This window comes from Tamandua tetradactyla, chromosome 3 (assembly GCF_023851605.1).
Source record: "Tamandua tetradactyla isolate mTamTet1 chromosome 3, mTamTet1.pri, whole genome shotgun sequence".
Classification (NCBI taxonomy): domain Eukaryota; kingdom Metazoa; phylum Chordata; class Mammalia; order Pilosa; family Myrmecophagidae; genus Tamandua; species Tamandua tetradactyla.
This window is the reverse complement of record NC_135329.1, coordinates 73,036,607-73,063,407: the sequence shown is the minus strand read 5'-3', so window position 1 is coordinate 73,063,407 and position 26,801 is coordinate 73,036,607.

Below are 26,801 nucleotides of genomic sequence, written 5' to 3'. Positions count from 1 at the left end.
TACTATAAATGAAATAATACTTTTGTTCAACTTTAATTTATCTTTGTAAATCAAATTAAGCCCAGTTCTGCCTCCACCCATCATATAAAATCCAATATAAGTAGTCTTTCATGGCTGCTTTCCCTATAGAAATTTTAGAATTAAGTAATTCAGTAAATTTGGGAGAAAAACATCTGTTCAACCCATTCGGGTCATTACTCATGAGCAGTTCCTTCTGAAGCCCAGCTAGTCTCTTCCAAGGCAGGCAGCTCCACAGATCTTGCATCCACTCTTCACTGCCAATGGAGGCCACTGCCCTTTGCTGTAGCTCCTAAGACAGAGAGCCAAGGTAAGCAGACTGCAGATGCCACTAAGTCACTCCCTCACAGGTCCTGCCATCCACAGGGGGAAGTGAAGAACTAATGCAAAGGAGTCTGCTTTTCTAAAAACCCACCTCATCTCATGTCTCCCTTACTCCTGAAATCCAGCTTCTTTTTTTCTTGTAGATAAGTTGTTCTCCTCTCCCTTGTACTTTTGAAGTTATCCTAAGACAGTCCCAGAGGGCCAGATAACAAGGCAAATAGGAAGTTTTAAGAATATTATTTTGCAATTTTTAGTCACCAAACCCAGGCTATATATGCAAGAAATCAAAATGCAACCTCACAGAATGGAAGCAAGGGAACATTCTTGCCAGGAATAATGTTGACAATCAGTTGAAATTGTTCTTCAAAAAACATGAAAGAGAGGCAGAGTGCTTACTGAAACACTTTTATATAAGACAGTATTTTCAGTTTTTTCACTCTTTTCATCATAACCATTATACTGTTCATCATTGTTCTCTGTTGACATCTATTGCTTATGTGATGCTATATGAATAGCTGACTCTTTCTTTTTAAGGATTTGTCTCTTTTTCCCTGGAGTCGTAATGTCATCTATATCTGCCAACTGAACAGTTCCCTTAATATGACTTGCAATTTCTTCAAATTCAATAAACCCAAAACTAATCTTATTCTCATTTTTTTTCCAAAACATCCCTTCTGGCATTCTTATTTCTCTGGCTTGGACCAACCATCACCCAGCCACTCACTCCCAAAATATAGTCATCTTTGACAAATTTCCTTATTTCACCCACATATCAAGGTGACCACTCAAGGAAAATTGGTTTCTTCCTTTCTATTCCCACTGTCACCACTACCATTATTACTTCTCATTCAGGGACCTACTATTTCATTTCTAGATAATTGCAATTGTCCTCTTACTATTGATCCTATTTCACTCTCAGCAGATGTTTTTGTGACCAATTTATTCTTTCTACCAATTCCTTGGCCTGTGTCACTCACTTGTTGAAGATTTTAAATTTTTTTCCTTATATTTTTATGCTAATAAATGGCTTACTTTCTCCTTCAAAGCTCTATGATATGAACTCATTTCACTTTCACATCAGCTACACCAAACTTATTGCCAAACTCTTTCTTTCTTGTCTGAATTCCTTTCTAGAATGCTTTCAGATTCTTTTCTGATTATCAAAATTCTAGCATGTTCTGAGGCCCAGCTTAACTCTGTCTTTATTAACTTCTCCTGACATCCCAGCCATCAATTATCATTCCACTTGGAAATACTATTACATTCTTATATAACCCTCCTCATCTTGCATATTATACTATTTTCTTTGTTTGTTGCTTATATCTAAAATGATTTTAAATTTGCAATTGCAATTTGAGATATGAAAATGTGCACTTTTATTTATTTTTCTACATCAGCTTTGCTTAGAACTGAGTGAGCTAAACACTGGAGTTCACCTTTCCTCTGATGAAAGTCCTATTGAGTCTCAATAACCTGCCACCTTCCACACCAGAAAAGGCCCTGGGGAAACCTTTTAGAGCTCCTCAGTGGCCTTCTGAAATATGTGAGTCAGGATGGGAATCATGCTGCCATCATGTCTGCTTTGCTGTGCAAACCCAATCAGGCATTTATCCAAATGCATGGCCACAACTGCTCAGCTTTCCAAGAAGGAGACTAAACCCAGCATACCAGATACATCTTATGGGTTTCCCCAGATTCTCTTGGCCTTCCCTGCCTTACAACTCTCAGCCTCTTGCTACAGCCATGACCTACCAATTCTGGGCATGTTTGTACAGTTCCACCATGGTCTGCTAACTCAAAGCTCTTGCATCTACTGCCACTTTGGGGCTCCAATGAAACACCACACTACTGGACATGAGATATGGACTTCAAGAAGTTACCAAAGTGGCTAGGTAATGCAGTTTGGAAGTGCAGAGCAGTTAACTCCCATGGGAAAAACAAAACACTAGAGAGAGGGAGCTATGCAGATAACATAATCTTTCTCCTTCCTGACTTTGAAGAAGTTCTCCAAGGCATGGTTTCTTGGTGGAGTTTTTCCAGAGATGTCTCTCATGGCTAGATGGACACATTTGCTGAGGAAACAGCTTCACCTCTACTCAGCTCATTGTGAGGCAGTGGCCAACATACTTTTTCCAAGGAAGCATCAACACCTACTGTTCTTTCTAGGAAACATAGACTAAGTCACCTCCATAATTTCTGATGCTGATCTTAATTGGTGGTTTTCCAATTGCACTCCAGGTTTTAAAACCTTAATGAAAGCTCAGTATCAAGCTCTGCTTGGAGTACAAATACTCCTTCTGTTCTCTGACAGTCCTCTTAAGAGCCTTCCATTAGAGATTTTTCTCTTCTTCCTTATCAATTGTCGATTGTTTTTGATTTTTGAATACACACATTTTCTTCTTTAAATAAAATTTGGGTCTTAAAGTTGAATGCACTGATCTCCAGACTCTTATTTCTGACAAGGGCTTTTAAAATTCTATTTGAAGGTCAAGTCAAATAATTCATTTTTTGTTCTAGGCAGCACCTTCTAAATTCCCCAAGAAGTGGATGCTACTTGCTTCATGTGTTTTCAGTTCACATTGCATCATGAACATTTCCTGGAAACTAAAATTTTGATTCATTTCAGTGGAAATCATCCAATAGAGGAATTATGAAGCATGTTGTTATATGTATTCAACAGCTAAAGTAAATGAAATACATATATATATGGAGAGAAAGAGAGAGAGATCTCAAGACAATATAATATTTAATGAAAGTTTTTTTTGGGGGGGTGCATGGTCTGGGAATTGAACCCAAGCATTCTACCACTGAAACACCTGGACACCAAAAAGAATGTTTTTGAAGGGGCAAATACAGTTTTATCTGCATTTATGGTAGTTCAGTAGGGTTTTAAAATATTTTAAATAATTTTATGAATGTTTGGAAGATTTCAAGTTATCTTAAACTAAGAAAAGTTACCCTAAGTTAATGCTCAAAATATTATCCTTCTATGTAGTTAAATTGAACTCAGGGACTAAAATACAATCTCTTGAGCAGGATAGTGTCTCACATGATAGATCTTCACAAGATTAAACAAAGTATTGCGCATGTAATATATTGTTTGTTTATTCATTTAATAAACATCAGTCAAGGGGTATAAAGATGCCAGCTTTATTGTGCTTTATTCCTTAACACAGTTGTACTTAAAATACCTGGATAAATACTTAAACAATTCACAAATTCAATAAAGCTTTCACCTTAAAAATTATGTAATACAAATTTTAGTGAATCTCATTTTGAGTAAGTAAGTTTCTCCACTCAGTTTTTAAAGATTACAGCTTCCATCACTGTGTTCAGATGTCTATGGCCTTCTGGAGAGAGTCAGCTGGCATATAGTTAGGCCTTTTGAAGAGGAAGGAAACCATTGTATATCCTTAGGGAGAAGAACTGAAGAGAATTTGTTGGCTTGATTTTCAAAACTCAATTATGAAAGTGTCTGCCTTCCCATCCCCTAATCCTATCTGACTCTTACTCATAGCCAAATGGTGAATGTTTTAGTTTGCTAGCTGCTGGAATGCAATATACCAGAAACAGAATGGCTTTTAAGAAAAGGAATTTAATGAGTTGCTAGTTTGCAGTTCTATGGCCAAGAAAATGTCCCAATTAAAGCAAGTCTATAGAAATATCCAATCTAAAGCATCCAGGGAAAGATAACTTGGTTCAAGAAGGCCAATGAAGTTCAAGGTTTCTCTCTCAAGTGAGAAGGCACATGGCAAACACAGTCAGAGCTTCTCTCTCAGCTGAAAGGACACATGACAAACATGGGGTCATCTTCTAGCTTTCTCTCCTGCCTCCCAGTTTCATGAAGCTGCCAGGGGTCATTTTCCTTCTTCATCTCGAAAGGTCGCTGGCTCATGGACTCTCTGCTTCATGGTACTGCAGCATTCTCTGTTCTCTCTGAATCTTCTTCTTTCTACAAACATTTCTTCTTTTATAGGACTCTAGAAACTTATCAAGACCCATCCAAATGGGTGGAGACATTTCATGACCTAATCCATCTTAACAACCACTGTTGACTAAATCACATCATTCAGGGAGATAATCTGATTACAGTTTCCAACATATAGTATTGAATAGAGATTATTCTACTTTTATGAAATGGGATTTAGATTAAAACATGGCTTTTCTAGGGAACATACATCCTTCCAAGCCAGCACAGGAACATGCCTCTTTACATGCCAGGTAGACTGGGTAACAGGCACTAAAGTAAAGCTGGAATCAAAGTTCCAGAGTACTTCAGTAAAGAGAGTTTATTTCACTTTGCTCCTGTGGGTCAAGGAACATTTTTCAAATAGAGTGATATTTGAGTTAGGCCCTAAAGAACAAGTGCAGATTTAATGCAAAGAGAATACAGAAAATGCCTTTATCTTCCCTCCATCACCACCAAGTAAGACCATGGTTATGTGATTGAGTACCAAAGCAATGTGAGAGAAAAAATTCTATTTTTCTTCAAAGTCAGCAGGCTCTGTCTTCCCACTCTTAAAGCTGCTATAAGTTAAAATCGATTTTGCTTACGGTGGGCCACTGTGGCTCAGCAGGCAGAGTTCTCACCTGCCATGCTGGAAACCCTGGTTCGATTCCCAGTGCCTGCCCATGCCAAAAATAAATAAATAAATAAATGCATTTTTAAAATAAAAAAATATTGGTTTTGCTTAAAGATTAGTTACATGTGACAATACAGGAGTGGAGTCCATTCCATTTTGGTCATGCCCTGTGTGAAGGAAGCAAGGGGGAAGGGAAATTAGGCAGAGTAAGAATTTATGACATGATCCCAAATTGTTTTGAATGGAGATTATTTTTATCTAACCTTTTATTTTCCCAAAACCATGAATGGCTTGGTATGCATGTGTATGTTTGTGTCTGTCTGTCTTTTTTGTCTCCCTGCCTGTCTTTCTGTCTGTCTGTTGCTGTGTGTGTTTGTCTTTGTGTGCCTTGGATGGAGGAAGCAGTGAGCAGTGGTACCCTGGAAAGGGGTCAATGATGACAACCACTGGCTGAGGATTGTCCAGTCCTGGCTCAGAATTAACCATCAACCCCTACCCCAACCAGCTTGTTTCCTCCCACATTCATCCCTCCACTTCTACAGTGCATCATAGGAAGAGAGCTGCTCATAAGATAAATTGTTCACTACAGAATTTTTTCTTCTTCTATGTCTATGGAGGTTGGAAGTGTGCCACTCTCTGGAGTCTGATTCAATCATTTCATCATTTCTATTGGAAAGCCTTTGAAGGATAGCTACTGAGCAAGAGAGATTCATAACATTTTCTTTAAAGAATTAGTCATAATGTGCTAATATTGGGAGAGCTTCCCAATTGTATCTAATACCTTTTTATTACAATGCTTCAGGCAAGAATGTGCTATCATGTTTAAAGAGACCAAAAGGCTATTGAAGAGTAAGAATCTAGACAGTCTAACCTAATTTTCTACTCTATCAATAGGATCAAATGTCATGAAACTCAATATTCATGACGATTTAGTTTTATCTTATGAAAATGTGTAGAGGAAAACAATGTAGAAACTGAAAAGAAAATGATTCCAATATAGGTAACTTTCCAGTGAAGCACATAAAAGAATAACAGTGCAATTAACACATTTACTTGACAAATTATACTATTTGATTTTGTTCTATAAATCCCAGGCCCTACAAAGAATTTCATAACATATAGTCATGATCACTAGTCTATCCAAAAAGGTGCATTTTTTCATGAAAGATCAAATTTAATTTTGGCCCAGGGCAATGGAGTTTACTAATCCTTCATTGTCAGGGACTATAGATATGGTTTTAGGAAAGTTATGCTGGTGTTCTGAAAGCTGCATGGCAAACAGAAACAATTCCTGCGTTTTTAGAATAAGCATACCCATATCTGACAATACTGAGTGTTGGGCCTCTCTCTAGCTTTTTTTGTAAATAGATTCTGTCAAAACAAACAATAGCCATTGTTCTGGTCTCTAATCATTGCTCCAATGCATAGGCAAGTGTATTCTCACCTGCTGCCTATGTGGCTTTTTGTGGGGAAGGAACAAAAGCATATCTTTGCCCATATTTGAAAATCACAGAACTACTAAAGAAAGGCTTTCTCCTTTTCTCAGTCATCTGACTCTTACCAGGTGAAAACATGAAAGCATTTCTTCACTTAAATACTGAACAGTGGTTTGAAATTTTTTTCTGTAAATGACCATACAGTAAACAGTTCAGGTTTTGCAGGCCACATCAGATAGTCTGCTGAAACTAGAGACTACTAGGCTCTGCTAATGGAATGCAAAAACAGCTATTGACAATATGTAAATGATTAGACCTGGCAGGGCTCCCATAAAATTTTATTTACAAAAGCAGGATGTGGGCTGGCCATAGTTTGCTGACCTCTGCTCAAGAGCATCTGCTTTTGTTTTAACTCATCTCTGATGTTTGCACCATAAACAATTCTTAAGAAAACTGATGAAGTCTCCATTACTCATATTTTACACTCCTTTCCCAAGACTTTATTTCCAGCTAATATGATAACACCAAGTTGGGAAGTGTTTGTCACTCTAGCAGGAAATAGTTCCTTCATTCTTCCAAGATGCAAATATGAGTTCAATTTGGAAAACATCTGAAAGATTCAAGGATTTGACATGAAACATTGCTCAGAGAGTTTGGCTGTAAGAATTAGCCATGTTTAAGGCTAGCTTGGAAAAGAGGGTTCCAGGGCCAGGGGCTGAACCACTGGTAAAGCTCATGGCTGAAACTCATTACCTCATTGTGAAGTGTCAGGCACAGGACTCCTTTCTTTATTCATATGTGTGGGCACAGGTTACTTAATAGTTTGCATACATATGGAAGTTGAAAGACAGGCCAGCTATCAGCAGGAGCCACACAGGTAAAGAAATGGGTGAATTTGGAAGAGACTGGTGTTAATGATATTACTACACATGTAATAATACTTTTTGAACATCTACACTAGGCATTTCTGAGTATAATCCAATTTAATCTCCAGAACAACTCATAGCAGTAAATATCAGGAGTCCTTATTATGTGGAGGAGAAAAGAGGGCTTAATGAAGATGAATTTAGGCTGGACCTGACTTACAACTGCACAGTGAAGAGTAGATCCACCTGATATCAAGACAGTAGTGTCATTCAGAACTTGGTAAGGATGAGGGCTATGGAAATAATCCATCCAGCAAAGTCTATCAACCTAACCAAGAGCTAAAGTCAGGGACCCTTTGGGCAAAAGAACTGGCAAAGACTCTAGATTTGGAGAAAGAGTCCAGCCCCATTGGGAACTAGGCAGTTACATAAATATTTTGGAGAATCTGGATTAAGGTGTCCAAATATCCCCAGGCTGAGGTGTTTCCTGGAACTTGGGGTTTTCATTGCTGAATTCAGGCCAGTTTTGTGTAAGCCAGGAAGAGATTTGTGGACACATAAGTGATTAAGCCTGACTAGAGGCTCATAAGCAGTGGTATGCTGAGGCTGGCTCACATCTGCTCATGAAAAAAACTTGTTAAAATTTTCAGGAATTTTGCAAACAACTTGTTAAACAACTGTTATTAAAAATCAAATTATATAAATATACAATTAACCCTTAAAAATTAATAAATAGCCCAAACTAACCACTCTCCAATTTTTAAGTCATTATAATCTTATTTATGTGCTTGAGGTTATTCTTTTTATTGTATCTGCATAGTGGAAATAGTACATAATTGTATGTTACTACACATAACTTTCCAACTCTGTATTTGGCAACATCATGTTGGTAGCATGAAATAGGAATCTAAGTGTTTTGTTGATTCTCTAGAAAGTGATGGACACAATGTTAATAATGCAAATTGAACTTCAGAATGTGTGATGTCATCAACATAGTGACATAAAGAGCTACTGAAAACCTCTCACAAGAGATTCAGCAAATAAAAAGACAAGCCTCACTTATTCAGAACTCTGGAGGAAGGTATAGACTGGAGAAGGATCCCACAAACAGCGAATTGAATAAAGAGAAACATATCATAGAAAACATCCATCCCAGTCAGACCAGTCCTCTCTCCCTCCTCTCACTTGGTCTCACAGACCTTGAGAAATGCACAGAGGCAGGAGCTGGGATCTTTCCCAACTCTCACCAGGGACACAGACTATAAAATCTATCACAACAGTGAGACAGATCCCCACCTATATCCAGCAAAAGCACAAGTCCACAGGGAGCCACAGCAGGATTCAAACTATGGGGGTGGGTGGAATGCATAAGGGCAGCAAGAAGGATTTTCCAAAATGGAGGCTCAGGAAGGGAATCACAAAATCTTCCCTAAAGCACAAGTAGCCAGGCAGATTATCCAAGTTACCCAAATCAACCATGAGACAGAGGAGGACATTTCAAAGCCCAGGTCAGGGAGGGAAAAAAAGCATGAGAAAACATGGACAGAGACTGTGTTTCCAGCCCTGGGTCATGGTGCCTCTCCCCCTCAGGACAATAGGAGCTGGAAGTCCAACCCCTATCTGGAAGATGGTTGCTGACAGGGGCTCTTGAGTGAAAGCGAATCCTCTGCAGAGGCAACTAACATTATTTATACAACACTAGTACACTATTATCTGCCCAGCTTAGATCTGATCTTCCTAAATGTTCACTCCATATACCATTAAGGATTGAGCCAGGTAAACTCCAAAGGCCCAAGCTCAATTTGGAAGTAGCCCACTTTGAACTTCTACATTTTCACTTAAAATTCACATTGACTTAGGGCTTTTTCCATAGAGCACTTGAATTTTATTTACCAGAAAAAAATCCATCAAGAGCTGTTAATGAAGTATATTGGCTAACTTTTCCTCTGTCTATCTTTGAATAGGATTGGTGTTCCAATTAAATGACTTTGTTCTATGATGTCTTACACACAATTGGCATGGACTCCAGGGTTTCCTGTAACCCAGTTTGAGAAGTTTGACAAAGTTACTCATAAAATCTCCCCTGAATGATTTAGACAAGAATAGAATATTCCTCCATAAAATTTTATATTTTAGGTAAAAATAAATAAACAGATAATCCCTCCACCATCACCCCTAAAGGAAAACAAAACATTAACAAAGATACAAACACAGTTTAATGAATAATATATTTCCTTTCTTTTTTTATTTTGGTAATAAAAAGTACATTTTTATTGAGAAATCTTTGCACATATACAGGCTATACATGGTGCACAATCAGTGGCTCACAATATCATCATGTAGTTGTGTATTCATCACCATGATCATTTTTAGAACATTTGCATCACTCCAGAAAAAGAAATTAAAAAAAAAACTTATGCATCCCATACCACTTACCCTTTCCTCTCATTGACCACCAGTATTTCAATCTACCCAATCTTTTACCTTTTATCTAACCTCCATTATTTATTTTTATTTTTTTATTCATCTGTCCATACCCTGGATAAAAGGAGCATCAGACCCAAGGTTTTCACAATCACACAGTCACATTGTAAAAGCTATATCATTATACAATCATCTTCAAGAATCAAGGCTACTGGAACACAACTCAGAAGTTTCAGGTATTTCCCTCCAGCCACTCTAATATACCATAAACTAAAAAGGGAAATCTACATAAATGCAAAAGATTAATTTCAAGGAAAATCCCTGGATTCTGTTTGAAGTTGACAACTCTTGGCATGACAAAGAAGGTACTGATGATTCTCCTTCTGGTTGTGGCTGCCGCCCTCTAGTGGACTGAAAACGTAAAGGGCTGGTTTTTAAAAGAACCCCACTTTTGCACACCCTGAGGTCAATTTGTATAGCTAAGGTAGGAAAACAAATGCCAGTGTCTTGGTATGTAAGCATGCCAACAAATACTGCATATAGAATCTGTTTAAATTGAGATCCACACAATAGAAACAGCAATTTTATTCGATTCATGCTTCTTTAAGAGAAATCAAAATATTTGACACTATGTGCTATGGTTGTTAAGAATTGGAGGAGTGAACTGTGGAATTGCTAACATACCTAACTCTGAAATCTGTTCTACAACTGATTGTTGCACTGTGCTTTGGAATTTATTGCTTTTTGTGTGTATAGGTTATTTTTCACAAAAAAAAAGACTATTGCGATGATAAAAAAGTATTTAATCCTTCTGGCCTCCAATGTTCTGGAGTAGCTACAAGGAAAAATCTGAGATGATGATGTGGTAGGCCTTGACACACTCTGGGATCTGTCCTGTAATTATTTGTTGAAGAGTACTTTAAAAATATTGCTTTCTTCTTTCTTTGTTTTGTATATATATTATACAATAAAAAACAGTTAAAGAAAAAAAAGAATTGGGGGAGTGGTACAAATTAATTAATTCATCCATTCATTCCTTGCACTGAATCTATGAACTACCTAAGGCAGGGATTGCAAACTCACTGCCTATAGGGGGCAGGCGTTATCTACTCAAAACATTGCATTACAGAAGGAGAAGGTATTTCCTTTCTTGAGGGTAAGAGTCATATTAAATGTGAACTATTATATTTATTATATTTTACTATATTAAAGTATAATGTGTTTTACCTGTTAAAATAAAACCATATCTACATTCTTAAAATGCTTTATATTATTATATTATTTATATACTTAAACCACTTACAAATTAAAATTAAAAGACCAAATAAATAAAATGGTTTTATAAAAATTCTCTGGTAATGTATTTCAGGGTCACTGACTAACATTCTTGATGGCAAAATAAAGCAGTACTGCCACAACACTCTTAAGTTCTTGTTTCTTTGGTAATAATAATTTTCTCAGTCATTTTAGATGCAAGTTGAGCCAAGAGAAGCACATAAGTGGTCACAAACACAGGTGTCCTAGATTGTTTCTTGGCAGAGATGGGTGTTTTCTGCTTTGGCTTACTGGTGTTAAGAGCTAGATGTGGATATTGGTGTCATCTATGACAGCCCCATGATAGTCTATCAGAAATTCCTTTTAAAGCATGTTTTTGGTGGTTTTGTTATTTTTATTCAGGCACAAGAATCACGGTGCCTCAACTATTACAGGGACTATTGAGGCACAAAGTCATAAAACTGTCCTCAGTTCGCATGACTCCATATCTCTGATATAAAACTTCATTTAGATTGCATGCATTGTCCTCTTGTAATCCATTTGATATTTTTTTGACTGGAAACCTTGCCCAGAATCATGTTTGCCTCCTGGAATGAGGAATAAATGCCATTCATTCTCTTAAACATATTACTATGCAAATACTGAAAATAACATGAACCAATACCAATTAACCCAGAGTCATTTAAAAAACCGACATAACTTTTAAAGAATATATGTTAATAATTAAATGTAACCTAGTAGCTTCCTTTGAAACCATTTTTTTAAACACACATCATTTCTATTTCTTTCCAAATACTCATTCAATAAAGCCATAGAAGAAATATATATATATATTTCAGTAAATTAAATAAAATAAATAAAAATTTTATTGCCATCTTTTCATTACAAAAAAAGATATATAGACTAGAGGGTCACCATTTATTTTTAATGATAGGACATTCATTTTTAATCGAGAAACCTTAATTGATCATCTGTCATTTATCTTCATCCAATTTGTCATCTAAATTTAATTTCTATTTCAGAACAGAAGGAAAAACTATAGAGTATTAGGTCTTAGTTATGAGATAGCTGAAAAGTTTTGTGGAACTGAATGCAATTGGGAAAGCTCTTGGAGATTAAACAGTACTCTTGTTCAGCATTGGTAATGAGAGATGTTTATGTTCTTTCTTGGACACCATGGTGATAGTTGCTATGTAGTATAGTAGATACACATTTTCTCATAGATGTAAATAATCCATAGTCAAGACATATCTATGAATACATGAAAATAGTGATGACTACTTTGCATGGTATCCTTGACCTATAGAATGCAGGTGAGCCTGTTCCTTATTATATTTCCTACGTTTTGCATCCAGGGAAAGACAGAGAATAAGTAAACTAATGTTCTACAGAAAAAAAAGTCATTTTTATTTGGAAATGCAAGACAAAGAGCTACTGCAATAATTTCTTAAGGATTTTTCATTTGCAGTATTTGCTGTTCATTTTGCTGAATTTAATTGATATGCCTGGCACTATTATTTCTGTTTACCATCAACATACACCCCCAACCCTCAAGTCACCATCTTTAACAAGGGAACTCCAGGCATCTTACATTTCTCAAAAAAAGCTGATTATTGCAGAAAATGTCAGAAAGCAAATCATGGCTCTGTTCAAACTGAACTGATCTATTTAGATAAAATTCCAAGTTTTTGATTCTAAAATATTTTTGATAGGGCACTACCAAAGTTAGACACAGTGCAATCTGCATAAATTTAGTGCAATGCTTATAAATGTAATGTGATGTTGCATCTCACTAGTAAGTAGGGAAACATCTGCAATCAACTGTTAAAAATATATATATTCCTGGACATGCTTATAAGATTCCCTTTGAGAATTATGGTAGTGAGATATTTTATTGTGAGTGTGTGCTTGTGTGGATGTGGGTGGGGTGAGTGGGAAGGGAGAAGTAGTATCTATACTGTCTATAAATAATCTTAATGATTTGCCCTAATATGCTTAATAACAGCATTGACTATTTTTTAAAGAGTAATTCTCTTTTAGCAAAGTAGTTTACTATTTTCTAATTTGTTTAAACATTACAAATTTTAGGTAATGTTTTATCAAATATTTCCAATTAATTTAAACATATATAAAGCAAATATTGTCAAATTTTATATTCAGAAATTAATCAACCCCAAGGAGAAAATGTTAGCATTTCTTAGCATCTAACTTGCTGCCTTGAGTTCAACTTTCCCCTTCACTTTTGATTTTACCATCTCTAGACTCACCTCCATCTCACCTTTTTCTTGTTCATGCTTACACCCCCACTGTCCAACCCTCTGAGACTTCAGCTTTGCCATAAGAAAGTCCTTCCTACTTTAAATGTTGTTTCTTATACCTTAAGCTTTTCTTTCTTCTCTTCCTTAATTCCACTGCTCCTGCTGTCACCAAGGGATGACTTGGGTAGCAGCAGAGTACCTCTACCATAATTGTGAATATTAATCAGCATTTTAAACACCCTTCACCTTCATCAGCACACCCTTTCAAACTTTGACAAAAATAGCTACATTGTGTCATGAGAATATAGCTTCTAACTCTTCTACCAAGATATCAGGACATGAACCCATTCATCCTATATAAAATCCCATAATCACAACTATTCTTATCCTGGATAATTCTACCACCCATATAATAACAGCTTGAATAAGGATTATAATGATGCCATCTGTTCTTAAGTGAGAAGTAAGGAGGTTTGCCTAATCTCAATGTTCATTAGTTTTTAGAGACCACATTATTAAAAATGTTCAAGAAATTAACTTTCCTCTTGAAATCATCCTGATCGTCTTTAATTTCTTTCTCAATGGAATCTGCATTTGTCTCAAAATTCTCATGGTTTTCTTGGTTGCTTTCCATCATCTTGTTCACTGTAGCATCCCCACTGATAACCCAACAAATATCAGGATTTCCCAATCCCTCCTCAAAGATACCACTAGTTCATCTGACCTATTTCACTCAGGAGCACAGCCAAATTTTAAATTTCATAATTACTTGAAGGAACTTCACTTACACAAAATAAAATACTGGTGATGATAACCCACTTATCCTATACCTTTCCCCTTCTTTAATTCCTCTGTTGGTGATTCTCTATCATATTTTTCCCTCCAAGAAGAGTTGCACAATTTTCCAACCATCTTTTGGATTTAGGCCTATGACAACAAAGAAGGTCTCAGTGAGGAGTCTATTCCATTATTTTAAATTTCCCAGAATTTCTTTTCTCCATCTCATAATCATTTGGATTCATCCTACTCTTTCTTTAGTTAACTCTTCAACCTCTGCTCTTGCTTGCCAGCCATTCTGCTCTTTTAGGGAGATTGATCCATCTACCCTCATTTATTTTTGGCTTCTTCATTAGAACTTTGCTATTCTAAAATTTTTGATGCAGCCATAAGTGATGGAAACACAAGAATCAGGAAAAAAAAGACAGTATTGGTTTGCTGTTTATTTTGATTATATAGATAGAGTTATATATTCCATGATTTCTAATTTACCTTTTGACTTCAACCTGTCCATATGCATCTTCCATGAATATGCCTGTATTTATAAATTCTGGGAACATCTTCATTAATTGCAGTTATCTATTCAACTTCATTTGTTCAATAAAACAATATATAGATATAAAATCTGTAGAAATAAAATGTTTTTTAGCATTGCAACCTCCAAGAGGGTAGGCACTTTGTTGGATTTGTTCTACACTTTATTATAAAGACCAACACCATGGAAATTTTCCCTTTCCAAGTTACATTAATAAAAATAATTTTAATTAAGCAATTAATAAAAGGACCTAGATTACAGCCAAGATAAAACCATTTCCTTCATATCACTCTGTAAACTAACCTTAACTTATTGTTCCTTGTATAGCCACTAATGTCTGTATGATATGTAAATTTATATGTTTGATGCATGGGTCTCTTTTAGAGCTTTCTCTTTGACAACCTGCATTAAACATTCAGTTTTTAAAGGATACTTGCCTTAGGATTTCTGGTGTTTGGTCCATAATATTGACGGGTTTAACAATGACAGAGGCAAAGAAAATAAAAAAAAATTATTTTTTAGGATGTTATTTGCTGAGGCTTTAAACAGTAATTAATACATTTCTATGATAGCTATAGATGTGTGCTCAAAATTGGAAAACTAGTTCTTCAAGGATACTAATATTTTTGTCATTTATAAATCCAGTTGGCCTTTTATTTTTGCTAGTCAAACATTGGATGAATGTTTGAAAGAATTCCATTTTTTAAAAAATTAAATTTTATAGTTATTTGGTTAGTAGCAAATACAATGTATTTGCTGAGATAAGATTTAACAAGCTCTGGGGGCTACCACTTCACATGTAATTTTGAATAAACAGATTCTGGCATTGTTACTGTCTTTAGTGCAAAGAAATTTTGTATAGAATTCAACAATAAATCAAATGTTTCAGAAAAGAAACATTATAATCCTATCTCAAATTTAACAATTCCTCATAATATTAGGGAAGTTTCAAAGGTGAATTTATTTTAACTTTATAAATGGAAATACCAATGTAATAAATGATTAATATTGTTACATCTAGCTGAGTTCAATATGCTATGACCCTTGGGCCAAAGGGAAATCTGTACTACAAAAGCCTTTTGTGGTGACAGCACTCTGTACAGATAACTGTGAATGTGTGGGGTGTTCTTAAAGGAAGGAAAAAAATGCTTAAGTATGTGGGGCTGTGAAGTGAAGAGTGTGAGACTGATACATAAGTGCAAAACAGAAAGCTGTCTTGTAATGAGTGAAGGCAGTATTATATGAAGATTTAGAGTTAGAAACCCCAGCTTTTGGGAATTTAATTCAACACTGGTTTCTGAGTCTAATTCATTATCTTATACATGGAAGTGATATGTTTCTTGTGACAAGTAACAGCAGTTATATATGTATGCATACACACACATATATGTATTCTTTCAAATTATATTAGTATTACTGCTATTATTATAATTAATATTGTCCTTATTATTGGATTTATGAGAGATATAGTTGTGTGAAGAGTGGTTCAAAGTCATTTACCACTGATGGCTGGGAATAATAGTAGCACAGAAGTGGTTTTGGAGTAATTGCCTGTGTTGTAAATGTTTGAATTTCATATTTCTAGATACTTTGTAGTCATTTATAACCTGTCATTAAATTTAAGTGCTTTTCTAAGGATAACATGAATCATCTCTGATCCATTGTTACTTTTCACTTAAGCCAAAATACCCTTTTCTCTTTTCCTTTGATAGAAGATACTGAATCATAAGAATGAGAGACATTTTTGAAAAATGAAGGGAAAAAACTTCTTTTATTTCTTCGGCGGTGGTTAAGTTCATGTGTCAACTCGGCTAGGATATAGTATCCAGTTGTTTGGACAAGCAAGCATTGGCCTGATTGTTACTGTGACAACTGTTCAGATCTCAAATATGTATTTTTTCATTTGACTTGTATTCTTTTTTTTAATGTTTTTTTTTAACATGGGCAGGCACCGGGAATCGAACCCGGGTCCTCGGGCATGGCAGTGAGCATTCTTACCTGCTAAGCCACCGTGGCCTGCCCTTGACTTGTATTCTTAAGCTGTTTATTGAATAAAATAATGATAAAATTCTGAATTCTAATTTTTTCCATCTTATCACTGCCTAAAAGCACAAGCAATAAAAGCATGTCATTTTTACATTATCAGGAAGTTGATTGCATCTATGGCTGATTACATCTACAATTATCTGAAGAGTTTATCTCTGACAATGACAGAAGTCTCATTCAATCAATTGAAGGCTTTAAAAGAAGAGTGGTGCTTTCAGCAATCAAAGGAGAGTACTTCCATCTTTATTGCAGCCACCCAGCTTCTCCTCGAGAATTCATCCAGGGCCTTCATCAGAATTCTCAGCTTGCAACCTATCTTATGGAATTTGTACTTGTGCATCTCCACAGTCACATGAGACAACTCGTATGAAAATATTATATTTACAGAAATATGGCAGTTCTATTTCTTCAGAGAACCTAAAATATTTTCCAGAGGATAATGGTGCAGGACTCTTTTCAGTTTTATGAAAACAGTGGAAGATGGATGGGAAAAACAAGGAAGCAAAGCAAATGTAAGAGAATGATTAATTTAGTGTGAGATGACGTACTGTTTCGATGGATATTAAAATGAAATATGTAAATAAATAACAGAAGTGAAAATTTGTAGAAATTATGTTAATGTAAAGTCATATTTTTAAAAAAGATGTTTTATTTTGCTTATGTAAATTTCTTTTTAATCCAAATTTTAAATATGTATTTTCCCATTTCACTTGTATTCTTATGCTGTTTATTGAAAAAATAATGAAAAAATCCTGAATTCTAATTTTTTCTTTCGTATTACTTCATAAAAGCGAAGTAGTATAAGCATGCCATTTTTATTACTGATAATGAAAGAATGTATTTTTAAATAGAATATCAGTTCAGAACACAGAGAAATGCCTTTTCATCACAAAAGGAAAGAATATGTAGCTAAGAAGGTAGTAATAGAGAATTTTGATAACTTTTTAAACTTTTTTATTATGAAAAATAATATATATACAAAAAAGAAATAAATTTCAAAGCACAGCAAAATAATTAGTTATAGAACAGATTTCAGAGTTTGGTATGGGTTACAGTTTCACAATTTTAGATTTTTATTTCTAGCTGCTCCAAGACACTGGAGACTGAAAGAAAGATCAATATAATGATTCATCAGTCATACTCATTTGGTAAACGCTATCTTCTATCTTCTCTGCTATAACTTGACCTTCTCCTTTGACCTTTCTCCCAGTCTTTGTGAGTATTTGGGCTATGCCCATTCAAAGTTTTTCATGATGGAAAGAGCTGTTGAAAGTATGAGATAGGGAGATGGAACTAGCTGTTGTTCTGGAGAGGCTGGCTCCTCAAGGTTTCAGGGCTTATTTGGCCCAGGAACACGTGTGGAGGTTGAAGGTTTCTGGAAAGTAAACACAGTGCATGGAAACTTTGTAGAATCTGAGATAGAGCCCTGAGATTTTCATTAGGGTTGGCAGTCTTAGTTTTGTCTGAGGTTTGGCAAACCACAGTAAATATCAACATCTAGCTGAAGCCTGCATAAGAGTAACATCTGCCATGTCTGACTTTATATATTTGCATCCTGTTTTTTATCCACCTAGCTAAAGATGCATCAATTTTATTAATTTTCTCAAAGAATCAACTTCCATTCTCTGTATTGTTTTTCATATTCTCAATTTCATTTATTTCTGCTCTAGTATTTGTTATTTCTTTTCTTCTATTTACTTTGGGGTTTATTTGCTCTTTTTTCTCTAGTTTTTCCACATAAATAGTTAATTCTTTGATTTTTACTATTTCTTTTTTTTAATATAGGCTTTTAGGGCAATATATTTTCCTTTCAGCACCATTTTGCTACATCCCATAAATTTTTATCTGTCATGTTTTCATTTTCATTTGCTTTGGGATATTTACTGATTTATCTTGTAATATTTTACCTGACCTGCTAGTTGTTTAAGAGTATTATTCATCAGGCATGCCATGGTGATTCAGCAGGCAGAGTTCTCACCTGCCATGCCAGAGACCTGGCAATTCCCATTGCCTGCCCATGCAGAAAAATGAGTATTGTCCATCCTCCACATATTTGAGAATTTTCAGGCCTTCTTCCTGTTATTGATTTCAAACCTCATTGCATTGTGATTTGAGGAAGTTTTTGCATATTTTCAATCTTTTTAAATTTATTGAGCCCTGCCTTGTTAACCCAATGCATGGTTTGTCCTGGAGAAAGATCCCCGAGCACTTAATAAAAATGTGTATTCTACTGTTGTGGGGTTTAATGTTCTGTAAATTTCTGAGTCTAGTTCATTTATCACACTTTTCAAAATATCTGTTCCCTTATTGGTGATCTCTCTATATGTTTTATCCATTGATGAGAATGTTTTATTGAAGGCTCCAACTATTATTGTAGAGATGTCTACCTCTCCTTTCAGTGCTTCACTGTTTGTCATGTCTTTCAGGGTTCTCTGGCTCAGTACATAAATATTTATGATTGTTACATCTTCTTGATGAACTGTCATTTTAATTAACATATAATGTCCTTCTTTGTCTCTCTTTAATTGTTTTACATTTGAAGGCTAATTATCTGACATTAGTAAAGCTATTTCCATTATTTTCTAGTTTTTGTTTATGTGAAATAGCATTTTCCAATGTTCACTTTCAACCTATTTTTGTCCTCAGGTCTAAAGTGAGTCTCTTGTAGACAGCAAATAGATGGGTCCTGTTTTATAATCCATTTTGCCAGTCTATGTCTTTTGATTGGGGAGTTCAATCCGTTAACATATAATATTATTACTGTAAAGACAGTAGTTTCATCTACATTTTTTCTTTTGGATTTTTTATGTCAAATCTTTTCCTCTCTCTCTTTTTCCCTTACTGATAGGCTTCATTTCTACACTCTTCTTCAAACCCCTCTCTCTTGTCTTCTTGTCTGCCTGTAGTGCTCCCTATAATATTTCTTGTACAGTAGGGCTCTTGTTCACAAACTCTCTCAATAACTGTCTGAAAGTATTTAAAATTGTCCCTCATTTTTTAGGGAGAGTTTTGCTGGGTATAAAATTCTTTATTGGCAGTTTTCTCTTTCAATATTAAATATATCATACCACTACCTCCTTGTCTCCATGGTTTCTACTGTGAAATCCTCATGTAGTCTTAGCTACCTTCCCTTGAATGTGATGGATTGCTTTCAGAGTTCTCTCTTTAATTTTTACGTTTGACAGTATGATTAGTAGTTGTCTTAGAGTAGATCTATTCAGATCTATTCTGTTTGGAGTACACTGCACTTCTTGTATCTATGATTTTATATTTTTCATAAGAGATAAAATTTTGAATTTTCAGTGATTATTTCTTCTATTATTCTTTCTGCCCCTTTTCTCTTCTATTCCAATCTTGGGACACCCATAATACATATAGTCATGCCTTTCATGTTGTCGTTAAATTCCTCCAGAATCTGCTGATATTTGTCCATTGTTTTCCCTACCTTTTATTTTGTGTGTAGGATTTCAGATATTCTGTCTTCTAATTTATTAATCCTTTCTTCTGCCTCTTCTGATCTGCTATAGTAAGTCTCCCTTGTACTTTTCTTTTCTTCTATTGTGCCTTTCATTCTTATAAGTTCTTCCATTTGTTTGTTCAAACTTTTGTGTTCTTTATTGTCATTCAATGTGTTCTTTATAATTCTTCATCTGTTTTGCCATATCTTCCTTCAATTTGGTGACATCATATTTTATTTGATTTAATTTTTTGAACCCCTTTATTTATTTCAATTCCTGTATCTCATTTGTAGTTTTAATTTATTCTTTGACTGAGCCATATCTTCATTTTTGTAAGCACTGATCCAGGCAGAGGAAGAGTTAAGGGATGTCTGAAAGACAGTGTAACTAGTCTGGTGAAGGAGATGATTCCTTAAGGGACATATATTCTCTAAGAAAAGGGGGACAGGGCCTAGCACAAGTGGCAGTTCTCATTCAGAAAATTAATACCCCAGGAACTGGAAAAGAAAAGCAGCTTAAGTCCACCTTCTACCTCAGCCTCTGTTTCAACCACAACACTGGCAGGGACAGGGTCTACTGAGAATTAAAGGCACCACACCATTTTATGCTTATGGGAAACTGAAGGCTGACAAACACTGTCAGCTGGGCAGAAAAGGCAGAGCACAGAGTCAAGAGGCTCCACAGGAAAGACTGGCAATCTGGTGGGTCTTATCTTCAGGGAAACTTGATACTGATTGCTTCCTCTTCCTAAGACTGGGGACTGTCTTGTTTGGGGATATCTGATTGGGTTGACCATGCCTGGGGAGACATTCCTCAAAAAATTAGCTCCAAATAGGCTGAGATAGAACCATAAAAAGAAGAGCTAAAAAATTCTGATCAGTTATGCAGAAACTTTTCTAGAGGTCTAGATTAAGTAGAACTGAAAGCCAAAGAACAGATAGAGGACAAATCCAACCAACAAGAGAACCATATAGAAAAGAGTGAAAATGACCTCCAGAATCAATTAATTGAGGAAATCAAATGCCCAGACACCAGCTTCATCATCTTGTGAGAAGGTATCCTAGAAGTGCCTGAGATTTAGACTAGGGGTAACTCTCCTCCAACCCAACCAGTTAGGGACAGCATTCCTTGTTTCCTTATGGAAAGATTCTGAGACAATTATGTTCACAGTGGTAATCCAGTACTTATCAAAGCTTGTATTGGCTTTTTTGTCTTCCTCCATCTTTCTCTATTTCCTCATTCATGCTTCCTTCTTATCAGGTTTCAAAGAACCTAGCTGTGTCCAAGACCATGTTCTGTGGTCTGCTTTTGGGGAATTAAAAGTAAAACAATGATAATTGTCATGATTACATGTATTGTTATTTCAAGGCAAACCATGCTCTCAGCGCAAAACTATACTTGTGAAGCTTAAGCAAAATTACCAATTATGTTAATACTGACCCCCAACAAAAGAAAAAAAAACGATGTCTAAGGAAATTAAACACACTCAGATATTGTCACCTATTTCACTGAGAATTGCTTGTTTGAGTTGGCTTATTCACCAACTGTTTAATATACCCAAGAACTTTAAACTTACAGTAAACATTTTGGCATCCCCCCAAACTATTTTACTTTTGTTTAAAGAAATGCTCTTTCACTGAGAAGTTACTGGAGTTAAGTCTAGAGGCAGGGTAAAGAATCTGGTTCTTCAGTCTTTAAAGAGATGAATATAATGATCTCCTTGAAGTATTACCATGTATTATTCTAATTATCCAAACTGAAGATATTGATCCTCACCCACACATTTAGCTTCAATCTGGGCCTTTGGATCATCCCTCTCCATAGTTAGGGGTATTGAAAAAAACAATGAAACAGCAGATTACTGAACAATCCTGAGATAGTTTGGCATTTTGTACCACTTTTCCATTAAAATTGCTCTTTTGTCTTCCCGCACAGCCTAGTACTTTTTCAACTTCCTTTTGTTAATAGACTTTTCCCCTACTCCCCCCACATCCCCCCCCACACGTGCATTTCCAGGCCACTGTGATATCATGACCAAAGCTGGACCAACTAAGAGACTTCTGACAAAACCCTAATTTGTTTTATATTACATGAAGGTGAGTAATAGAGTTCAGAGTCAAAGGGATAGTTTGGACATCACTTTAGCAAGTCCAAAGAGTTGTAGCAAAGACCTCACTACAGAATGTACCCACTGTCCTCAGCTTTGGGACTTTAACCAAAATTCCAAAACAATAGGAATAGTTTTATTTCATGTCCTGTTACAGGGGAAGATATTATGGAATAGAATCTTAATGGATTCTGGCTACTTGTCCTAAATATTTGTAACTTTACTCTTGTCTTTCCAGATTACAGGAGCTAATAAATCTTTTTGGTTTGTTTGTTTGATAATGTTGAGATTATGATATTTGAAACAAAATAAAATTCTAACTTATATACCCATTGTCTGGTTCTTAATTAAGCCCTATGCTTTACCTCCACTCCAAGGTAACATGTTTCTGTCATATTTCCTGTAAAATCCCTAAATGAACCTTTAAACTAACAAAGACTGGTAGTCAGTACTGTTTACAGAACAATGTCTAGCATATTAAAGAAAGATGATCTTTTAAAAAAATATGTGACCATGAGATAAATGTATAATTTTTAAAAATCATATACTTTAGGGAGGAAAATGGATTTAGCACTTAATTAACATGGACTAGAAGTAAAAATGATGTAATTACATTACTGTAACGTCCCCTACTGTGAAGAAGATAAGCAGAACCCTCATTTCCCAAAAATATTTTAATGCTTGACTACATATTTGTGGAAAGATAATAAAATTATATTAATTTTCATTCATTAAAATTAATACATATCTAATAATAAGTATTTTGGAATATAGTTATTTCATTGAAAATAATATTGAGAAATATCAAATGATTTAACAGAGATTTTAATATATGTAGTTTATACCATCCAGTCCTCTCATTTGTAGCTTTTGGACTTTGACAAAATACTTCCTAGGACCTTGGGGACACTCTCTGCCACAGCCTGAGGTTATTAAGCTGTGGTTGAAGAATAACTTGGGGCTAGAACACAGATGGCTGTGTAGTGATATCACTGGGGTCATTTAGGAAAATGTTTAAGGGCCATAAGGTCAAATGTCCTGAAAGTCAAACGTCCTAGGTAGAATGCTAAGTTTGCTATCCTTGAATAAGAAGCATCCTAAATTTGGTTCATGAACATCGTGTCATTTCTTTCTTTTTTTTCTTTTTAAATAGGCCCATTGTATAACAGCTTTCACCAAGGTAAGATCAAAGGAGCATTTAAACTAAACTTATGATTCAACATTAGTTCTAACCAGGTAAGTGAATCTCAGAAACAGTGAGTGTTTATTTACCTACCTCCTTGTTTTTCAATTTTCCATCATAAACAGGGCTGAATTAAACAATGGGAATTTGTTTGCTGATGGTTTGAGGCTGGGAAAAAGTCCACTCAAGGCATCATCAAGGTGATACTTTCTGCTTTCTGGGGCTGGCTGCCAGTGATTTTGTTCCTTATTTTGTCATATGGTGGCATCTCCTGGACTCTCCATTCTTTTTCAGGTTCCACTGAATTTCAGCTTCTTGTTTCCATGTTTTTCTCTCAATGTCTGAATTTCATTCTTTTATAAAAGACTCCATATTGGGATTAAGACCCATCAAAAGGTCCTACATACAATAGACACAGGAATGAATTAGGTTCATAACATTTCTCTGGGGTACATACAGCTTCAAACCATTAGGGACTAGTATGAAAGGCTTGACAAGGGTTTTACTGTCTCTTGCTTCCAATCAGTGAAATTGACCTCCCCATGAAGAGGTAGGGATAAGAATATAAGATGAGAAGACCCTGCAGAGCTTAAATTACCAGCCCAATTATATCTCATTAACCCTTCAGGGCCAACATACAATAAGCAAACAATAAGAGTGATACAACAGGTATCACTCTTCTTCATAAATATCTCCCTAAAGCATTATAGTAATTTGTCCACAACCCAGTAAGTCAGATTTTTTACTTTTTATCTAATCAGAACCATTTCCATTACCATTACCAAATTTTTCTTCCTCTTGAAATTTCTACTACCTAGATGTGTTCCTTTGCAACTCTCTCTAGGACGTTTTACAGAGTTTTCTTAAACTGATTTGCACATGCTGAAATTATACATAAATGAGTGATGAACTAATGGCGTAAGGATTATTTTATAGACATGTGCAACCCTATGTTGCAATGTACACATTTTCCATTATGCTATATTAAAATGATTATATTTTACAAAATATTGGGGTAAAAAGAAGAGGTTGAAAACAACCCTTATGGAGTACTGCTAAACCAAGCCCTTCCTGAATTTACAAGTCCTGATGGGATTGATATCTCAGCACATCTGTAACCACTGGTATCAGTGATACACTCTGACACAGTGGTTGGGAAACTCTGCTCTATTTCTTTATAAGACTTTCTAATTAACCATGATTACATTTTTGACTCTTATTCAGTTTACGATCCAAATGATTTATGAGTAGACCATAGTTTCATGTTTTACATTCTTTTTATTTTTAGTGAAAATGGCTTATATTTTTAACAATATTTAACAGTATATATTATTTCTATAAATTGATAAATGTTAAAATGAGCAAGCCTCTTCTCCTCTCCCACCCTAATAAAATTACCTTTCATAATGATTTCCTTCATATTGATAGAATATTAATATACATATTTTCAAAGCTTTTTAACTATAAATGATGTATTTGACTTTTAACAACTACAGATGAATTCATTGGCAAATTTATTTTGTCTCAAATAATTTTTCAACCTTTCATTTCTAAGTTGTGAATTCTATCAACATGCATTGTTGGAGTTTAAAATATTTACATTCTATTTTGTATTTCCAATAACACATTTGTTTTAAACTTATGTCTACACTTATATAAATCACAGTAATCCTTTTGCAATGATCTTCTAGACAAGTCTTCATTGCCTGAACTTTATTCTTTTATCATTTCTGTAATTGTCTGCAGCATTTATACATGAAGGGGAGACCACTGAAATAAACTACTTGAATCACGTTTTGTGTTTGTTCGGTATTGAATGGTACTGTGTAGGAATCTGAGGTCCACCTAATTTGCCACTTATGAACTACTCAACTTTTGCCATGTGGTCTAAAGAATTCTGTATCTTTAGATTCCAATAAATTTTGTTAGGAATATATTTCATTCTAGGCCTTTAGAGGTCAATTTTGTCAAGCACATAGTGTATTTTTTCAATGTGTACATTCATGTCTTTTCTTTCTTATTTTCTGCAAAATTTTATTTTTTTATTTTTCTGGAAAGGTATGTTTACACTTTGCTTTGATTTGGGGAATGGTATTTGTATATGCTGTATTTTCTCTGCCTTTTTTTGAAGTTGATAATTTTCACCCCAATCCTTTTACTATTTGTTTCTGTTTCATTCTGATTGCTTTTCTAAGTTTTTGTTTGTTTGTTTTGCAAAATATTTCCTTTGTGTGCTTTCAAAGTTTTCAATTTTGTTGTGTTACATTCTAAGGAAAAAATAAATGAAAGAATTCTCCCACTGAGCCACTGTCACACCAGCCTAAGACAATTTTTTTTGAAATAGCAAAAGATAAGAAACAGAGGATCCAGAAATAAGGAAATGATTAAACTGTGATGCACAGCCACCAATTAAAAAAATCATATAAGGTTTCTATATATTAAAAAATTCTATATATTGCTCTGGAAAGATCCCAGAACACAGTCAAATTAAAATGCAAGTTGAATATAATGTTATTGTTACTACTACCTTCTGTGTGGGAGAGAAGAGATCATTAGAATAAATGGCATTTTTCTCAATTTTGCATAAGAAACATTGAAAGCATATCCAAGAAAATAATAAAATGATTACTTGAAGGAAGGTTGGAAAATGTAATTGTTTGAACATGGATGGGAGCACGACTTCTTGGGGAATATTTTTAAACATTATTTCGATTTTTGAAATGTGTAAAGAGAATATTTATTTTTAAAAATGAATTAATTAAAATAAATCTATAGAAAAATTAAGTACTGAGTGATTAATTGAATGGATATGGTGGAGGAGGAATCATTTGAGTATCTAAGGTAATCAGTGTTTGAAATTTCATCCAGGTAGACAGTGAAGTTTCTATGGATGCCAGTAGGTTTGATGGAGAAGATTATTTTGAGGGTAAGCATTCAAGAGTTTGATGATTGCTAATAATGAATAGAAAGAGAGTTTTCACAAGTTGCTAGAGTAACTGTCTTGATATATCTCTCAGCAAGCCTTGTCATTTAACCAAAGCATAGATGATAGGTTCCCCTGTACCAGTTTGTAGTGATGTTTGATCAAGAGCAGTCACCTTAAAAATGGGATGCTGGTGGCAGAACTTCTGCTCTCTTGCTAATATGATTGATGTGAAGGGAACAATTGCAAAGAAGAAATAATGTCATGAATGAAATAATAACATGTGGAAATCTTTATTTGTTTTCACAATGTTGCACTCCATCTGATCCTAGCAAAGAATGACTGTTAAGAAATCCCCTGCCCTTTTGTCTCCTGGGGAGAAGGACCTCTTTCCCTATATTACTAAGATAAGTCTTGTAGATGAACCCCTGTTTGTCTCTGACAAGGCAGGATACAGACTCTCCAAATTCCTAATCTTTGTCTAATAAATGATTAGCTGAAATCTTTCTTCCCACTGACCAATCTTTATAAAATGCCTATTAAGCTGACTTGATCAGATGTTAATTAGGTTTTTCTCCTGCAAACCAG